The sequence below is a fragment of the Ursus arctos genome, chromosome Y, assembly GCF_023065955.2.
Source record: "Ursus arctos isolate Adak ecotype North America chromosome Y, UrsArc2.0, whole genome shotgun sequence".
NCBI classification, from domain to species: Eukaryota; Metazoa; Chordata; class Mammalia; order Carnivora; family Ursidae; genus Ursus; species Ursus arctos.
In genome coordinates this window covers 8,352,066-8,370,072 of record NC_079874.1, presented here as the reverse complement: position 1 = coordinate 8,370,072, position 18,007 = coordinate 8,352,066, and positions in this window count along the sequence as shown.

Below are 18,007 nucleotides of genomic sequence, written 5' to 3'. Positions count from 1 at the left end.
TTATTTGTATATGTGTGTGTCAGGACCATGTTTGTGATCATGTTAAAGCAGTTCCAAGTGTTGACGGCTGTGTTGGAGACCCAGTGTGAGTGCTGTGTTGTGAGTGTGATAGTGTGTGTGTGTCTGTGTGTGTTTCAGAACCCCCTGTGTACGCCTGTAAGAAAAATTCAATGGGTGTTTGTGTGTGTTTCTTGTGTATGTGTGTGTCAGGAAAACGTTTGTGAGTATGTTAGGGCAGTCCCAAGTGTTGATGGCTCTGCCGAGGCCCAGTGTGAGTGCTGTGTTGCGAGTGTGACAGTGTGTGTGTGTGTGTGTGTGTGTGTTTTCGGGTTACCATTGTGTATGCCTGTATGAAAAAGTCGATGGGTGTATTTGTGTGTTCTTGCGTATTGTGTTTCAGATCCACATTTGTGAGTGTGTGAGGGCAGTTCCAAGTGTTCATGAGTTTGCTGGATATCCAGTGTGAGTGTGTGTTGTGAGTGTGACAGTGTGTGTGCGTGTCTGTGTGTGTGTTTGCAGGAAACCAGTCTGTATACCTATAAGAAAAATTCGATGGGTGTTTGTGTGTGTTTCTTCTGTATGTGTGTGTCGGGACCACATTTGTGAATATGTTAGGGCAGTTCCAAGTGTTGATGGCTCTGCTGGAGACCCAGTGAGAGTGCTGTGTTGTGAGTGTGACAGTGTGTGTGTGTCTGTGTGTGTGTGTGTGTTTGGGGGAACCCCACAGTGTATGCTTCTAAGAAAAAGTCGATGGGTGTTTGTGTGTGTTTCTTGTGTATGTGTGTGTCGGGACCACGTATGTGAGTATGTTGTGGCAGTTCCAAGTGCCAGTGTGAATGCTGGGTTGTGAGTGTGGCAGTGTGTGTTTCTGTGTGTGTTTGTGTTGGCGGGAAAACATTGTGTATGCCTGTAAGAATAAGTCGATGGATGTTTGTGTGAGTTTCATGTGTATGTGTGTGTCGCGACCACATTTGTCAATATTTTAGGGCAGTTCCAAGTGTTGATGGTTCTGCTGGATACCCATTGTGAGTGCTGTGTTGTAAGTGTGACTGTGTGTGTGTGTGTTCACGGGAAACCGTTGTGTATGCCTGTAAGAAAAAGTCGATGGGTGTTTGTGTGTGTTTCTTGTGTATGTGTGTGTCGGGAAAACGTTTGTGAGTATGTTAGGGCAGTTCCAAGTGTTGATGGCTCTGCCGAGGCCCAGTGTGAGTGCTGTGTTGCGAGTGTGACAGTGTGTGTGTGTGTGTGTGTTTTCCGGTAACCATTGTGTATGCCTGTATGAAAAAGTCGATGGGTGTATTTGTGTGTTCTTGCGTATTGTGTTTCAGATCCACATTTGTGAGTGTGTGAGGGCAGTTCCAAGTGTTGATGGCTCTGCTGGATACGCACTGTGAGTGCTGTGTTGTTTGTGTGATAGTGTGTGTGCGTGTGTGTTTGCGGGAAACCATTGTGTACGCCTGTAAGAAAATGTCGATGGGTGTTTGTGTGTTTCTTGTGTATGTCTGTGTTGGGAAAACGTTTGTGAGTATGTTAGGGCAGTTCCAAGTGTTGATGTCTCTGCCGAGGTACAGAGTGAGTGCTGTGTTGTGAGTGTGAGAGTGTGTGTGTGTGTGTGTGTGTCTGTGTGTGTGTTTTCGGATAACCATTGTGTATGCCTGTATGAAAAAGTCGATGGGTGTATTTGTGTGTTCTTGCGTATTGTGTTTCAGATCCACATTTGTGAGTGTGTGAGGGCAGTTCCAAGTGTTCATGAGTTTGCTGGATATCCAGTGTGAGTGTGTGTTGTGAGTGTGACAGTGTGTGTGCGTGTCTGTGTGTGTGTTTGCAGGAAACCAGTCTGTATGCCTATAAGAAAAATTCGATGGGAGTTTGTGTGTGTTTCTTGTGTATGTGTGTGTCGGGACCACGTTTGTGAGTATGTTAGGGAAGTTCCAACAGTTGATGGCTATGCCGGGGACCCAGTGTGACTGCTGTGTTGTGCGTGTGATAGTGTATGTGTGTGTGTGTCTGTGTGTTTTGCTGGATACCATTGTGTATGTCTGTAAGAAAAAGTCGTAGGGTGTTTTTGTGTGTTTCTTCTGCATGTGTGTTTCGGGACCACGTTTGTGAATATGTTAAGGTAATTCCAAGTGTTCATGGCTCTGCTGGAGATCCAATGTGAGTGCTCTGTCGTGAGTGTGCCTTTTGTGTGTGTGTGTCTGTGTGTGTGTTTGCAGGAAACCATTGTGTATGCCTGCAAGAAAAAGTCGATGGGTGTTTGTGTGTGTTATTTGTATATGTGTGTGTCAGGACCATGTTTGTGATTATGTTAAAGCAGTTCCAAGTGTTGACGGCTGTGTTGGAGACCCAGTGTGAGTGCTGTGTTGTGAGTGTGATAGTGTGTGTGAGTCTGTGTGTGTTTCAGAACCCCCTGTGTACGCCTGTAAGAAAAATTCAATGGGTGTTTGTGTGTGTTTCTTGTGTATGTGTGTGTCAGGAAAACGTTAGTGAGTATGTTAGGGCAGTTCCAAGTGTTGATGGCTCTGCCGAGGCCCAGTGTGCGTACTGTGCTGTTAGTGTGACAGTGTGTGTGTGTGTGTGTGTGTGTTTTCCGGTAACCATTGTGTATGCCTGTATGAAAAAGTCGATGGGTGTATTTGTGTGTTCTTGCGTATTGTGTTTCAGATCCACATTTCTGAGTGTGTGAGGGCAGTTCCAAGTCTTCATGAGTTTGCTGGATATCCAGTGTGAGTGTATGTTGTGAGTGTGACAGTGTGTGTGCGTGTCTGTGTGTGTGTTTGCAGGAAACCAGTCTGTATGCCTATAAGAAAAATTCGATGGGTGTTTGTGTGTGTTTCTTCTGTATGTGTGTGTCGGGACCACATTTGTGAATATGTTAGGGCAGTTCCAACTGTTAATGGCTCTGCTGGAGACCCAGTGAGAGTGCTGTGTTGTGAGTGTGATAGTGTGTGTGTGTCTCTGTGTGTGTGTGTGTTTGGGGGAACCCCACAGTGTATGCTTCTAAGAAAAAGTCGATGGGTGTTTGTGTGTGTTTCTTGTGTATGTGTGTGTCGGGACCACGTATGTGAGTATGTTGTGGCAGTTCCAAGTGCCAGTGTGAATGCTGTGTTGTGAGTGTGGCAGTGTGTGTTTCTGTGTGTGTTTGTGTTGGCGGGAAAACATTGTGTATGCCTGTAAGAATAAGTCGATGGATGTTTGTGTGAGTTTCATGTGTATGTGTGTGTCGCGACCACATTTGTCAATATTTTAAGGCAGTTCCAAGTGTTGATGGCTCTGCTGGATACCCATTGTGAGTGCTGTGTTGTAAGTGTGACTGTGTGTGTGTGTGTTCACGGGAAACCGTTGTGTATGCCTGTAAGAAAAAGTCGATGGGTGTTTGTGTGTGATTCTTGTGTATGTGTGTGTCGATAAAACGTTTGTGAGTATGTTAGGGCAGTTCCAAGTGTTGATGGCTCTGCCGAGGTCCAGTGTGCGTACTGTGCTGTTAGTGTGACAGTGTGTGTGTGTGTGTGTGTGTGTGTTTCGGGAAACCCCACTCTGTCTCCCTGTTACAAAATGTTGATGGGTGGTTGTGTGTGTTTCTTGTGTATGTGTGTGTCGGGACCACGTTTCTTTGTATGTTAGGGCAGATTCAAGTGCCAGTGTGAATGCTGTGTTGTGAGTGTGATAGTGTGTGTGTGTGTTTGCGGAAACCATTGTGCATGACTGTAAGTAAAAGTCAATGGGAGTTTGTGTGTGTTTCTTGTGTATGTGTGTGTCGGGACCACGTTTGTGAGTATGGTAGGGCAGTTCCAACTGTTGATGGCTATGCCGGGGACCAAGTGTGACTGCTGTGTTGTGCGTGTGATAGTGTATGTGTGTGTGTGTCTGTGTGTTTTGCTGGATACCATTGTGTATGTCTGTAAGAAAAAGTCGTAGGGTGTTTTTGTGTGTTTCTTCTGCATGTGTGTTTCGGGACCACGTTTGTGAATATGTTAAGGTAATTCCAAGTGTTCATGGCTCTGCTGGAGATCCAATGTGAGTGCTCTGTCGTGAGTGTGACTTTTGTGTGTGTGTGTGTGTGTGTGTGTTTGCAGGAAACCATTGTGTATGCCTGCAAGAAAAAGTCGATGGGTGTTTGTGTGTGTTATTTGTATATGTGTGTGTCAGGACCATGTTTGTGATTATGTTAAAGCAGTTCCAAGTGTTGACGGCTGTGTTGGAGACCCAGTGTGAGTGCTGTGTGGTGAGTGTCATAGTGTGTGTGAGTCTGTGTGTGTTTCAGAACCCCCTGTGTACGCCTGTAAGAAAAATTCAATGGGTGTTTGTGTGTGTTTCTTGTGTATGTGTGTGTCAGGAAAACGTTTGTGAGTATGTTAGGGCAGTTCCAAGTGTTGATGGCTCTGCCGAGGCCCAGTGTGCGTACTGTGCTGTTAGTGTGACAGTGTGTGTGTGTGTGTGTGTGTGTGTGTTTTCGGGTTACCATTGTGTATGCCTGTATGAAAAAGTCGATGGGTGTATTTGTGTGTTCTTGCGTATTGTGTTTCAGATCCACATTTCTGAGTGTGTGAGGGCAATTCCAAGTCTTCATGAGTTTGCTGGATATCCAGTGTAGTGTGTGTTGTGAGTGTGACAGTGTGTGTGCGTGTCTGTGTGTGTGTTTGCAGGAAACCAGTCTGTATGCTTATAAGAAAAATTCGATGGGTGTTTGTGTGTGTTTCTTCTGTATGTGTGTGTCGGGACCACATATGTGAATATGTTAGGGCAGTTCCAAGTGTTGATGGCTCTGCTGGAGACCCAGTGAGAGTGCTGTGTTGTGAGTGTGATAGTGTGTGTGTGTCTCTGTGTGTGTGTGTGTTTGGGGGAACCCCACAGTGTATGCTTCTAAGAAAAAGTCGATGGGTGTTTCTGTGTGTTTCTTGTGTATGTGTGTGTCGGGACCACGTATGTGAGTATGTTGTGGCAGTTCCAAGTGCCAGTGTGAATGCTGTGTTGTGAGTGTGGCAGTGTGTGTTTCTGTGTGTGTTTGTGTTGGCGGGAAAACATTGTGTATGCCTGTAAGAATAAGTCGATGGATGTTTGTGTGAGTTTCATGTGTATGTGTGTGTCGCGACCACATTTGTCAATATTTTAAGGCAGTTCCAAGTGTTGATGGTTCTGCTGGATACCCATTGTGAGTGCTGTGTTGTAAGTGTGACTGTGTGTGTGTGTGTGTTCACGGGAAACCGTTGTGTATGCCTGTAAGAAAAAGTCGATGGGTGTTTGTGTGTGTTTCTTGTGTATGTGTGTGTCGGGAAAACGTTTGTGAGTATGTTAGGGCAGTTCCAAGTGTTGATGGCTCTGCCGAGGCCCAGTGTGAGTGCTGTGTTGCGAGTGTGACAGTGTGTGTGTGTGTGTGTGTGTGTGTGTGTTTTCGGGTAACCATTGTGTATGCCTGTATGAAAAAGTCGATGGGTATATTTGTCTGTTCTTGCATATTATGTTTCAGATCCACATTTGTGAGTGTGTGAGGGCAGTTCCAAGTGTTGATGGCTCTGCTGCATACGCACTGTGAGTGCTGTGTTGTGAGTGTGATAGTGTGTGTGCGTGTGTGTTTGCGGGAAACCATTGTGTACGCCTGTAAGAAAATGTCGATGGGTGTTTGTGTGTTTCTTGTGTATGTCTGTGTTGGGAAAACGTTTGTGAGTATGTTAGGGCAGTTCCAAGTGTTGATGTCTCTGCCGAGGTACAGAGTGAGTGCTGTGTTGTGAGTGTGAGAGTGTGTGTGTGTGTGTGTGTGTGTGTTTTCGGATAACCATTGTGTATGCCTGTATGAAAAAGTCGATGGGTGTATTTGTGTGTTCTTGCGTATTGTGTTTCAGATCCACATTTCTGAGTGTGTGAGGGCAGTTCCAAGTCTTCATGAGTTTGCTGGATATCCAGTGTGAGTGTGTGTTGTGAGTGTGACAGTGTGTGTGCGTGTCTGTGTGTGTGTTTGCAGGAAACCAGTCTGTATGCCTATAAGAAAAATTCCATGGGTGTTTGTGTGTGTTTCTTCTGTATGTGTGTGTCGGGACCACATTTGTGAATATGTTAGGGGAGTTCCAAGTGTTGATGGCTCTGCTGGAGACCCAGTGAGAGTGCTGTGTTGTGAGTGTGACAGTGTGTGTGTGTCTGTGTGTGTGTGTGTGTTTGGGGGAACCCCACAGTGTATGCTTCTAAGAAAAAGTCGATGGGTGTTTGTGTGTGTTTCTTGTGTATGTGTGTGTCGGGACCACGTATGAGAGTATTTTGTGGCAGTTCCAAGCGCCAGAGTGAATGCTGTGTTGTGAGTGTGGCAGTGTGTGTTTCTGTGTGTGTTTGTGTTGGCGGGAAAACATTGTGTATGCCTGTAAGAATAAGTCGATGGATGTATGTGTGAGTTTCATGTGTATGTGTGTGTCGCGACCACATTTGTCAATATTTTAAGGCAGTTCCAACTGTTGATGGTTCTGCTGGATACCCATTGTGAGTGGTGTGTTGTAAGTGTGACTGTGTGTGTGTGTGTTCAAGGGAAACCGTTGTGTATGCCTGTAAGAAAAAGTCGATGGGTGTTTGTGTGTGTTTCTTGTGTATGTGTGTGTCGGGAAAACGTTTGCATGTTAGGGCAGTTCCAAGTGTTGATGGCTCTGCCGAGGCCCAGTGTGCGTACTGTGCTGTTAGTGTGACAGTGTGTGTGTGTGTGTGTGTGTTTGGAGAAACCCCACTCTGTCTGCCTGTAACAAAATGTTGATGGGTGTTTGTGTGTGTTTCTTGTGTATGTGTGTGTCGGGACCACGTTTGTTTGTATGTTAGGGCAGATTCAAGTGCCAGTGTGAATGCTGTGTTGTGAGTGTGATAGTGTGTGTGTGTGTGTGTTTGCGGAAACCATTGTGCATGACTGTAAGTAAAAGTCAATGGGAGTTTGTGTGTGTTTCTTGTGTATGTGTGTGTCGGGACCACGTTTGTGAGTATGTTAGGGCAGTTCTAAGTGTTGATGGCTATGCCGGGGACCCAGTGTGAGTGCTGTGTTGTGCGTGTGATAGTGTATGTGTGTGTGTGTGTGTGTGTGTGTGTTTTGCTGGATACCATTGTGTATGTCTGTAAGAAAAAGTCGTAGGGTGTTTTTGTGTGTTTCTTCTGCATGTGTGTTTCGGGACCACGTTTGTGATTATGTTAAGGTAATTCCAAGTGTTCATGGCTCTGCTGGATATCCAATGTGAGTGCTCTGTCGTGAGTGTGACTTTTGTGTGTGTGTGTGTGTGTGTGTGTTTGCAGGAAACCATTGTGTATGCCTGCAAGAAAAAGTCGATGGGTGTTTGTGTGTGTTATTTGTATATGTGTGTGTCAGGACCATGTTTGTGATTATGTTAAAGCAGTTCCAAGTGTTGACGGCTGTGTTGGAGACCCAGTGTGAATGCTGTGTTGTGAGTGTGATAGTGTGTGTGTGTCTGTGTGTGTTTCAGAACCCCCTGTGTACGCCTGTAAGAAAAACTCAATGGGTGTTTGTGTGTGTTTCTTGTGTATGTGTGTGTCGGGAAAACGTTTGTGAGTATGTTAGGGCAGTTCCAACTGTTGATGGCTCTGCCGAGGCCCAGTGTGAATGCTGTGTTGCGAGTGTGACAGTGTGTGTGTGTGTGTGTGTGTTTTCCGGTAACCATTGTGTATGCCTGTATGAAAAAGTCGATGGGTGTATTTGTGAGTTCTTGCGTATTGTGTTTCAGATCCACATTTGTGAGTGTGTGAGGGCAGTTCCAAGTGTTGATGGCTCTGCTGGATACGCACTGTGAGTGCTGTGTTATAAGTGTGATTGTGTGCGTGTGTGTTTGCGGGAAACCATTGTGTATGCCTGTAAGAAAATGTCGATGGGTGTTTGTGTGTTTCTTGTGTATGTCTGTCTTGGGAAAACGTTTGTGAGTATGTTAGGGCAGTTCCAAGTGTTGATGTCTCTGCCGAGGTACAGAGTGAGTGCTGTGTTGTGAGTGTGAGAGTGTGTGTGTGTGTGTGTGTGTGTGTGTTTTCGGGTAACCATTGTGTATGCCTGTATGAAAAAGTCGATGGGTGTATTTGTGTGTTTTTGCGTATTGTGTTTCAGATCCACATTTCTGAGTGTGTGAGGGCAGTTCCAAGTGTTCATGAGTTTGCTGGATATCCAGTGTGAGTGTGTGTTGTGAGTGTGACAGTGTGTGTGCGTGTCTGTGTGTGTGTTTGCAGGAAACTAGTCTGTATGCCTATAAGAAAAATTCGATGGGTGTTTGTGTGTGTTTCTTCTGTGTGTGTGTGTCGGGACCACATTTGTGAATATGTTAGGGCAGTTCCAAGTGTTGATGGCTCTGCTGGAGACCCAGTGAGAGTGCTGTGTTGTGAGTGTGATAGTGTGTGTGTGTCTCTGTGTGTGTGTGTGTTTGGGGGAACCCCACAGTGTATGCTTCTAAGAAAAAGTCGATGGGTGTTTGTGTGTGTTTCTTGTGTATGTGTGTGTCGGGACCACGTATGTGAGTATGTTGTGGCAGTTCCAAGTGCCAGTGTGAATGCTGTGTTGTGAGTGTGGCAGTGTGTGTTTCTGTATGTGTTTGTGTTGGCGGGAAAACATTGTGTATGCCTGTAAGAATAAGTCGATGGATGTTTGTGTGAGTTTCATGTGTATGTGTGTGTCGCGACCACATTTGTCAATATTTTAGGGCAGTTCCAAGTGTTGATCGTTCTGCTGGCTACCCATTGTGAGTGCTGTGTTGTAAGTGTGACTGTGTGTGTGTGTGTGTTCACGGGAAACCGTTGTGTATGCCTGTAAGAAAAAGTCGATGGGTGTTTGTGTGTGTTTCTTGTGTATGTGTGTGTCGGGAAAATGTTTGGGAGTATGTTAGGGCAGTTCCAAGTGTTGATGGCTCTGCCGAGGCCCAGTGTGAGTACTGTGCTGTTAGTGTGACAGTGTGTGTGCGTGTGTGTGTGTGTGTGTGTTTGGGGAAACCCCACTCTGTCTGCCTGTAACAAAAGTTGATGGGTGTTTGTGTGTGTTTCTTGTGTATGTGTGTGTCGGGACCACGTTTGTTTGTATGTTAGGGCAGATTCAAGTGCCAGTGTGAATGCTGTGTTGTGAGTGTGATAGTGTGTGTGTGTGTGTTTGCGGAAACCATTGTGCATGACTGTAAGTAAAAGTCAATGGGAGTTTGTGTGTGTTTCTTGTTTATGTGTGTGTCGGGTCCACGTTTGTGAGTATGTTAGGGCAGTTCCAACTGTTGATGGCTATGCCGGGAACCCAGTGTGAGTGCTGTGTTGTGCGTGTGATAGTGTATGTGTGTGTGTGTGTGTGTGTGTGTGTGTGTGTTTTGCTGGATACCATTGTGTATGTCTGTAAGAAACAGTCGTAGGGTGTTTTTGTGTGTTTCTTCTGCATGTGTGTTTCGGGACCACGTTTGTGAATATGTTAAGGTAATTCCAAGTGTTGATGGCTCTGCTGGAGATCCAATGTGAGTGCTCTGTCGTGAGTGTGACTTTTGTGTGTGTGTGTGTGTGTGTGTGTATGTTTGCAGGAAACCATTGTGTACGCCTGTAAGAAAATGTCGATGGGTGTTTGTGTGTTTCTTGTGTATGTGTGTGTCGGGAAAACGTTTGTGAGTATGTTAGGGCAGTTCCAAGTGTTGATGGCTCTGCCGAGGCCCAGTGTGAGTGCTGTGTTGCGAGTGTGACAGTGTGTGTGTGTGTGTGTGTTTTCCGGTAACCATTGTGTATGCCTGTATGAAAAAGTCGATGGGTGTATTTGTGTTCTTGCGTATTGTGTTTTAGATCCACATTTGTGAGTGTGTGAGGGCAGTTCCAAGTGTTGATGGCTCTGCTGGATACGGACTGTGAGTGCTGTGTTGTGAGTGTGATAGTGTGTGTGCGTGTGTGTTTGCGGGAAACCATTGTGTACGCCTGTAAGAAAATGTCGATGGGTGTTTGTGTGTTTCCTTTGTATGTCTGTGTTGGGAAAACGTTTGTGAGTATGTTAGGGCAGTTCCAAGTGTTGATGTCTCTGCCGAGGTACAGAGTGAGAGCTGTGTTGTGAGTGTGAGAGTGTGTGTGTGTGTGTGTGTGTGTGTGTGTGTTTTCGGGTAACCATTGTGTATGCCTGTATGAAAAAGTCGATGGGTGTATTTGTGTGTTCTTGCGTAATGTGTTTCAGATCCACATTTGTGAGTGTGTGAGGGCAGTTCCAAGTGTTCATGAGTTTGCTGGATATCCAGTGTGAGTGTGTGTTGTGAGTGTGACAGTGTGTGTGCGTGTCTGTGTGTGTGTTTGCAGGAAACCAGTCTGTATGCCTATAAGAGAAATTCCATGGGTGTTTGTGTGTGTTTCTTCTGTATGTGTGTGTCGGGACCACATTTGTGAATATGTTAGGGCAGTTTCAAGTGTTGATGGCTATGCCGGGGACCCAGTGAGAGTGCTGTGTTGTGAGTGTGATAGTGTGTGTGTGTCTCTGTGTGTGTGTGTGTTTGGGAAAACCCCACTCTGTCTGCATGTAACAAAATGTTGATGGGTGTTTGTGTGTGTTTCTTCTGTATGTGTGTGTCGGGACCACGTTTGTTTGTATGTTAGGGCAGATTCAACTGCCAGTGTAAATGCTGTGCTGTGAGTGTGATAGTGTGTGTGTGTGTGTTTGCGGAAACCATTGTGCATGACTGTAAGTAAAAGTCGATGGGAGTTTCTGTATGTTTCTTGTGTATGTGTGTGTCGGGACAACGTTTGTGAGTATGTTAGGGCAGTTCCAACTGTTGATGGCTATGCCGGGGACCCAGTGTGAGTGCTGTTTTGTGCGTGTGATAGTGTATGTGTGTGTGTGTGTGTGTGTGTGTGTGTGTTTTGCTGGATACCATTGTGTATGTCTGTAAGAAAAATACGTAGGGTGTTTTTGTGTGTTTCTTCTGCATGTGTGTTTCGGGACCACGTTTGTGAATATGTTAAGGTAATTCCAAGTGTTCATTGCTCTCCTGTAGATCCAATGTGAGTGCTCTGTCGTGAGTGTGACTTTTGTGTGTGTGTGTGTGTGTGTGTGTTTGCAGGAAACCATTGTGTATGCCTGCAAGAAAAAGTCGATGGGTGTTTGTGTGTGTTAGTTGTATATGTGCGTGTCAGGACCATATTTGTGATTATGTTAAAGCTGTTCCAAGTGTTGACGGCTGTGTTGGAGACCCAGTGTGAGTGCTGTTTTGTGAGTGTGATAGTGTGTGTGTGTCTGTGTGTGTTTCAGAACCCCCTGTGTACGCCTGTAAGAAAAACTCAATGGGTGTTTGTGTGTGTTTTCTGTGTATGTGTGTGTCGGGAAAACGTTTCTGAGATTGTTAGGGCAGTTCCAAGTGTTGATGGCTCTGCCGAGGCCCAGTGTGAGTGCAGTGTTGCGAGTGTGACAGTGTGTGTGTGTGTGTGTGTGTGTGTGTGTGTTTTCCGGTAACCATTGTGTATGCCTGTATGAAAAAGTCGATGGGTGTATTTGTGTGTTCTTGCGTATTGTGTTTTAGATCCTCATTTGTGAGTGTGTGAGGGCAGTCCAAGTGTTGATGGCTCTGCTGGATGCGCACTGTGAGTGCTGTGTTGTGAGTGTGATAGTGTGTGTGCTTGTGTGTTTGCGGGAAACCACTGTGTACGCCTGTAAGAAAACGTCGATGGGTGTTTGTGTGTTTCTTGTGTATGTCTGTGTTGGGAAAACGTTTGTGAGTATGTTAGGGCAGTTCCAAGTGTTGATGTCTCTGCCGAGGTACAGAGTGAGTGCTGTGTTGTGAGTGTGAGTGTGTGTGTGTGTGTGTGTTTGTGTGTGTTTTCGGGTAACCATTGTGTATGCCTATATGAAAAAGTCGATGGGTGTATTTGTGTGTTCTTGCGTATTGTGTTTCAGATCCACATTTCTGAGTGTGTGAGGGCAGTTCCAAGTGTTCATGAGTTTGCTGGATATCCAGTGTGAGTGTGTGTTGTGAGTGTGACAGTGTGTGTGCGTGTCTGTGTGTGTGTTTGCAGGAAACCAGTCTGTATGCCTATAAGAAAAATTCCATGGGTGTTTGTGTGTGTTTCTTCTGTATGTGTGTGTCGGGACCACATTTGTGAATATGTTAGGGGAGTTCCAAGTGTTGATGGCTCTGCTGGAGACCCAGTGAGAGTGCTGTGTTGTGAGTGTGACAGTGTGTGTGTGTCTGTGTGTGTGTGTGTGTTTGGGGGAAACCCACAGTGTATGCTTCTAAGAAAAAGTCGATGGGTGTTTGTTTGTGTTTCTTGTGTATGTGTGTGTCGGGACCACGTTTGTGAATATGTTAGGGCAGTTCCAAGTGTTGATGGCAATGCCGGGGACCCAGTGAGAGTGCTGTGTTGTGAGTGTGATAGTGTGTGTGTGTCTGTGTGTGTGTGTGTGTTTGGGGGAACCCCACAGTGTATGCTTCTAAGAAAAAGTCGATGGGTGTTTGTGTGTGTTTCTTGTGTATGTGTGTGTCGGGACCACGTTTGTGAGTATGTTAGGGCAGTTCCAACTGTTGATGGCTATGCCGGGGACCCAGTGTGAGTGCTGTGTTGTGCGTGTGATAGTGTATGTGTGTGTGTGTGTGTGTGTGTGTTTTGCTGTATACCATTTTGTATGTCTGTAAGAAAAATTCGTAGCGTGTTTTTGTGTGTTTCTTCTGCATGTGTGTTTCGGGACCACGTTTGTGAATATGTTAAGGTAATTCCAAGTGTTCATAGCTCTGCTGGAGATCCAATGTGAGTGCTCTGTCGTGAGTCTGTCTTGTGTGTGTGTGTGTGTGTGTGTGTGTGTGTTTGCATGAAACCATTGTGTATGCCTGCAAGAAAAAGTCGATGGGTGTTTGTGTGTGTTATTTTTATATGTGTGTGTCAGGACCATGTTTGTGATTATGTTAAAGCAGTTTCAAGTATTGACGGCTGTGTTGGAGACCCAGTGTGAGTGCTGTGTTATGAGTGTGATAGGGTGTGTGTGTCTGCGTGTGTTTCAGAACCCCCTGTGTACGCCTATAAGAAAAACTCGATGGGTGTTTGTGTGTGTTTCTTCTGTATGTGTGTGTCGGGACCACGTTTGTGAGTATGTTAGGGCAGTTCCAACTGTTGATGGCTATACGGGGGCCCAGTGTGAGTGCTGTGTTGTGCGTGTGATAGTGTCTGTGTGTGTGTGTGTGTTTTGCTGGATACCATTGTGTATGTCTGTAAGAAAAAGTCGTAGGGTGTTTTTGTGTGTTTCTTCTGCATGTGTGTTTCGGGACCACGTTTGTGAATATGTTAAGGTAATTCCAAGTGTTCATGGCTCTGCTGGAGATCCAATGTGAGTGCTCTGTCGTGAGTGTGCCTTTTGTGTGTGTGTGTGTGTGTGTGTGTGTTTGCAGGAAACCATTGTGTATGCCTGCAAGAAAAAGTCGATGGGTGTTTTTGTGTGTTATTTGTATATGTGTGTGTCAGGACCATGTTTGTGATTATGTTAAAGCAGTTCCAAGTGTTGACGGCTGTGTTGGAGACCCAGTGTGAGTGCTGTGTTGTGAGTGTGATAGTGTGTGTGTGTCTGTGTGTGTTTCCGAACCCCCTGTGTACGCCTGTAAGAAAAATTCCATGGGTGTTTGTGTGTGTTTCTTGTGTATGCGTGTGTCAGGAAAACGTTTGTGAGTATGTTAGGGCAGTTCCAAGTGTTGATGGCTCTGCCGAGGCCCAGTGTGAGTGCTGTGTTGCGAGTGTGACAGTGTGTGTGTGTGTGTGTGTGTGTGTTTTCGGGTTACCATTGTGTATGCCTGTATGAAAAAGTCGATGGGTGTATTTGTGTGTTCTTGCGTATTGTGTTTCAGATCCACATTTGTGAGTGTGTGAGGGCAGTTCCAAGTGTTCATGAGTTTGCTGGATATCCAGTGTGAGTGTGTGTTGTGAGTGTGACAGTGTGTGTGCGTGTCTGTGTGTGTGTTTGCAGGAAACCAGTCTGTATGCCTATAAGAAAAATTCGATGGGTGTTTGTGTGTGTTTCTTCTGTATGTGTGTGTCGGGACCACATTTGTGAATATGTTAGGGCAGTTCCAAGTGTTGATGGCTCTGCTGGAGACCCAGTGAGAGTGCTGTGTTGTGAGTGTGACAGTGTGTGTGTGTCTGTGTGTGTGTGTGTGTGTTTGGGGGAACCCCACAGTGTATGCTTCTAAGAAAAAGTCGATGGGTGTTTGTGTGTGTTTCTTGTGTATGTGTGTGTCGGGACCACGTATGAGAGTATTTTGTGGCAGTTCCAAGCGCCAGAGTGAATGCTGTGTTGTGAGTGTGGCAGTGTGTGTTTCTGTGTGTGTTTGTGTTGGCGGGAAAACATTGTGTATGCCTGTAAGAATAAGTCGATGGATGTTTGTGTGAGTTTCATGTGTATGTGTGTGTCGCGACCACATTTGTCAATATTTTAAGGCAGTTCCAAGTGTTGATGGTTCTGCTGGATACCCATTGTGAGTGGTGTGTTGTAAGTGTGACTGTGTGTGTGTGTGTTCAAGGGAAACCGTTGTGTATGCCTGTAAGAAAAAGTCGATGGGTGTTTGTGTGCGTTTCTTGTGTATGTGTGTGTCGGGAAAACGTTTGGGAGTATGTTAGGGCAGTTCCAAGTGTTGATGGCTCTGCCGAGGACCAGTGTGAGTGCTGTGTTGCGAGTGTGACAGTGTGTGTGTGTGTGTGTGTGTTTTCGGGTAACCATTGTGTATGCCTGTATGAAAAAGTCGATGGGTGTATTTGTGTGTTCTTGCGTATTGTGTTTCAGATCCACATTTGTGAGTGTGTGAGGGCAGTTCCAAGTCTTCATGAGTTTGCAGGATATCCAGTGTGAGTGTGTGTTGTGAGTGTGACAGTGTGTGTGCGTGTCTGTGTGTGTGTTTGCAGGAAACCAGTCTGTATGCCTATAAGAAAAATTCCATGGGTGTTTGTGTGTGTTTCTTCTGTATGTGTGTGTCGGGACCACATTTGTGAATATGTTAGGGCAGTTCCAAGTGTTGATGGCTCTGCTGGAGACCCAGTGAGAGTGCTGTGTTGTGAGTGTGATAGTGTGTGTGTGTCTGTGTGTGTGTGTGTGTGTTTGGGGGAACCCCACAGTGTATGCTTCTAAGAAAAAGTCGATGGGTGTTTGTGTGTGTTTCTTGTGTATGTGTTTGTCGAGACCACGTATGTGAGTATGTTGTGGCAGTTCCAAGTGCCAGTGTGAATGCTGTGTTGTGAGTGTGGCAGTGTGTGTTTCTGTGTGTGTTTGTGTTGGCGGGAAAACATTGTGTATGCCTGTAAGAATAAGTCGATGGATGTTTGTGTGAGTTTCATATGTATGTGTGTGTCGCGACCACATTTGTCAATATTTTAAGGCAGTTCCAAGTGTTGATGGTTCTGCTGGATACCCATTGTGAGTGCTGTGTTGTAAGTGTGACTGTGTGTGTGTGTGTTCACGGGAAACCGTTGTGTATGCCTGTAAGAAAAAGTCGATGGGTGTTTGTGTGTGATTCTTGTGTATGTGTGTGTCGGTGAAACGTTTGTGAGTATGTTAGGGCAGTTCCAAGTGTTGATGGCTCTGCCGAGGTCCAGTGTGCGTACTGTGCTGTTAGTGTGACAGTGTGTGTGTGTGTGTGTGTGTGTGTGTGTGTGTTTGGGGAAACCCCACTCTGTCTCCCTGTAACAAAATGTTGATGGGTGTTTGTGTGTGTTTCTTCTGTATGTGTGTGTCGGGACCACGTTTGTTTGTATGTTAGGGCAGATTCAAGTGCCAGTGTGAATGCTGTGTTGTGAGTGTGATAGTGTGTGTGTGTGTGTTTGCGGAAACCATTGTGCATGACTGTAAGTAAAAGTCAATGGGAGTTTGTGTGTGTTTCTTGTGTATGTGTGTGTCGGGACCACGTTTGTGAGTATGTTAGGGCAGTTCCAACTGTTGATGGCTATGCCGGGGACCCAGTGTGAGTGCTGTGTTGTGCGTGTGATAGTGTCTGTGTGTGTGTGTGTGTGTTTTGCTGGATACCATTGTGTATGTCTGCAAGAAAAAGTCGTAGGGTGTTTTTGTGTGTTTCTTCTGCATGTGTGTTTCGGGACCACGTTTGTGAATATGTTAAGGTAATTCCAAGTGTTCATGGCTCTGCTGGATATCCAATGTGAGTGCTCTGTCGTGAGTGTGCTTTTTGTGTGTGTGTGTGTGTGTGTGTGTGTGTTTGCAGGAAACCATTGTGTATGCCTGCAAGAAAAAGTCGATGGGTGTTTGTGTGTGTTATTTGTATATGTGTGTGTCAGGACCATGTTTGTGATCATGTTAAAGCAGTTCCAAGTGTTGACGGCTGTGTTGGAGACCCAGTGTGAGTGCTGTGTTGTGAGTGTGATAGTGTGTGTGTGTCTGTGTGTGTTTCCGAACCCCCTGTGTACGCCTGTAAGAAAAATTCCATGGGTGTTTGTGTGTGTTTCTTGTGTATGCGTGTGTCAGGAAAACGTTTGTGAGTATGTTAGGGCAGTTCCAAGTGTTGATGGCTCTGCCGAGGCCCAGTGTGAGTGCTGTGTTGCGAGTGTGACAGTGTGTGTGTGTGTGTGTGTGTGTGTTTTCGGGTTACCATTGTGTATGCCTGTATGAAAAAGTCGATGGGTGTATTTGTGTGTTCTTGCGTATTGTGTTTCAGATCCACATTTGTGAGTGTGTGAGGGCAGTTCCAAGTGTTCATGAGTTTGCTGGATATCCAGTGTGAGTGTGTGTTGTGAGTGTGACAGTGTGTGTGCGTGTCTGTGTGTGTGTTTGCAGGAAACCAGTCTGTATGCCTATAAGAAAAATTCGATGGGTGTTTGTGTGTGTTTCTTCTGTATGTGTGTGTCGGGACCACATTTGTGAATATGTTAGGGCAGTTCCAAGTGTTGATGGCTCTGCTGGAGACCCAGTGAGAGTGCTGTGTTGTGAGTGTGACAGTGTGTGTGTGTCTGTGTGTGTGTGTGTGTGTTTGGGGGAACCCCACAGTGTATGCTTCTAAGAAAAAGTCGATGGGTGTTTGTGTGTGTTTCTTGTGTATGTGTGTGTCGGGACCACGTATGAGAGTATTTTGTGGCAGTTCCAAGCGCCAGAGTGAATGCTGTGTTGTGAGTGTGGCAGTGTGTGTTTCTGTGTGTGTTTGTGTTGGCGGGAAAACATTGTGTATGCCTGTAAGAATAAGTCGATGGATGTTTGTGTGAGTTTCATGTGTATGTGTGTGTCGCGACCACATTTGTCAATATTTTAAGGCAGTTCCAAGTGTTGATGGTTCTGCTGGATACCCATTGTGAGTGGTGTGTTGTAAGTGTGACTGTGTGTGTGTGTGTTCAAGGGAAACCGTTGTGTATGCCTGTAAGAAAAAGTCGATGGGTGTTTGTGTGCGTTTCTTGTGTATGTGTGTGTCGGGAAAACGTTTGGGAGTATGTTAGGGCAGTTCCAAGTGTTGATGGCTCTGCCGAGGACCAGTGTGAGTGCTGTGTTGCGAGTGTGACAGTGTGTGTGTGTGTGTGTGTGTGTGTTTTCGGGTAACCATTGTGTATGCCTGTATGAAAAAGTCGATGGGTGTATTTGTGTGTTCTTGCGTATTGTGTTTCAGATCCACATTTGTGAGTGTGTGAGGGCAGTTCCAAGTCTTCATGAGTTTGCAGGATATCCAGTGTGAGTGTGTGTTGTGAGTGTGACAGTGTGTGTGCGTGTCTGTGTGTGTGTTTGCAGGAAACCAGTCTGTATGCCTATAAGAAAAATTCCATGGGTGTTTGTGTGTGTTTCTTCTGTATGTGTGTGTCGGGACCACATTTGTGAATATGTTAGGGCAGTTCCAAGTGTTGATGGCTCTGCTGGAGACCCAGTGAGAGTGCTGTGTTGTGAGTGTGATAGTGTGTGTGTGTCTGTGTGTGTGTGTGTGTGTTTGGGGGAACCCCACAGTGTATGCTTCTAAGAAAAAGTCGATGGGTGTTTGTGTGTGTTTCTTGTGTATGTGTGTGTCGAGACCACGTATGTGAGTATGTTGTGGCAGTTCCAAGTGCCAGTGTGAATGCTGTGTTGTGAGTGTGGCAGTGTGTGTTTCTGTGTGTGTTTGTG